Raw genomic sequence first — 1802 nt, forward strand, 5'->3', positions numbered from 1 at the left:
CTGGTGCGTATAAAGCATTATTTCTCTTATATGAAAAATTAGGATGGTTCTTCTAGTTTGAGTTATAGGTATGCGAGTAGGGATTTCCTTGAGCATAATTCACTTGCTCTGCTTGGATTCCTGTTAGGAGTTGACAATCTGCAGGAGTGTGACCTTGGATTCCACAGACTTCGCAATATTGAGCTGCGGCAACCACGGTGGCTGGAGGTGATACATTTAAACTTTCAATTTTCTGGGCCAGAGCATCCACTTTTGCATTAACATGATCAAGGCTACTTATCTCGTACATGCCACTTTTCGTTTGAGGTTTTTCTACCATTGTTCGGTCGCTTCCCCACTGATAATGGTTTTGGGCCATGCTCTCGATAAGTTGATAAGCATCGGCGTAAGGTTTATCCATAAGCGCACCACCTGCGGCGACGTCTATTGTTAATCTTGTGTTATATAAGAGACCATTATAGAAGGTATGAATTACTAACCAGTCCTCTAAACCATGGTGTGGAAAAAGTCTCATCATGTCTTTGTATCTTTCCCATGCTTCGAAAAGAGACTCGTTATCTTTCTGTTTAAATCCATTTATCTGGGCTCTCAACATAGCTGTTTTGCTTGGAGGAAAATATCGGGCAAGAAAAACTTTCTTCAACTCATTCCATGTGGTGACTGAGTTGGAAGGAAGAGACTGAAGCCATCTTCTAGCTTTATCTCTTAACGAGAAGGGAAAAAGACGAAGTCGAATCGCCTCTGAAGTGACACCATTAGCTTTAACAGTATTAGCGTATTGGACAAATACGGATAAATGAAGGTTTGGATCCTCGGTAGGATTTCCAGAGAATTGATTCTGTTGCACTGCTTGTAACAGCGAAGGTTTAAGTTCGAAGTTGTTTGCTTCGATTGCGGGTGGAGCAATACTCGAATGCGGCTCATCTTGCGATGGAGCGGCGTAATCTCGAAGAGCACGAGCTGGTTCTGCCATCTCGGGTATCGGCGAAGGAAGACGATTTTTGAGGTTGGGCACTTCGATAGGAGGGAGATTGTTTGCAGCACGATATTCCTGAATTCGTCGTAAGACTCGGAGATATAGTTCAATGTCGTTGATTCGTAAGTAAAATGGCTCGCCTTGTGAGCAAGTGTGTGGCATACAAATCAACGAAAGAAAGAAAAAAAATTGCCTTAGTCTCTACAGCGTAACAGAAGGGTTACGATATCGACTAAATAAAAGTCCCCGGCAACGGCGCCAAAAACTTGATCGCGACTTTATAAGTCTATTGGGGTACTAACTGCAAGTGCACAGTTCTATCGCGTAGTTTTAAAAGATATCGATCCCACAGGGACTTATGAATCGATATACCGTTTTTCTAAGGTTACTTCGTAAAGCTAAGGCGGATGATACTTTGATGATTAGGGGGAAAAGTAAAACTAAAATTGGATCTAATTTAAATATCAATTGAGCGGATATCGGTATGTAGTTCTTCGTAATTAGGGAATCAAATCTTCGTTGGTTTCTTGGTTTTTAAAATAAATCTTTTCAGTAGACACTATTGATTTAAAAGTCTTATCTCAAACTCTCGTTCTGTTGAATAGACTATGACTTTATGTTAACGTAGCTGTCACTTATTAGTTAAGTCCAAAATCACTTTTTGAAAACAACAGAATCTATAGAAACTCTTTTCATTAAAATAATAACCGTTTAAACACCCTCGTCTCAAACTCTCGCTCTATTGACTTAGATTATATAATTAAACTTAAATGCTTAACTCTCGTCCTCACATTCAACCTTTAAAAATACTTTTTGAAAAAGATTA

General features: G+C 39.5%; 1 non-coding gene across 1 annotated transcript; it reads left to right on the top strand.

Annotated features, from left to right (window-relative positions):
* The first annotated feature begins 488 nt into the window (after positions 1-488).
* LOC127077009 (small nucleolar RNA R71) lies at positions 489-595 on the top strand. The gene has a single exon (XR_007787000.1). It is a non-coding gene; the product is annotated as a small nucleolar RNA R71 (small nucleolar RNA).
* Positions 596-1802: the final 1207 nt, after the last annotated feature.

Source organism: Lathyrus oleraceus, chromosome 4 (assembly GCF_024323335.1).
Source record: "Lathyrus oleraceus cultivar Zhongwan6 chromosome 4, CAAS_Psat_ZW6_1.0, whole genome shotgun sequence".
In the NCBI taxonomy this organism is placed as follows: Eukaryota; Viridiplantae; Streptophyta; class Magnoliopsida; order Fabales; family Fabaceae; genus Lathyrus; species Lathyrus oleraceus.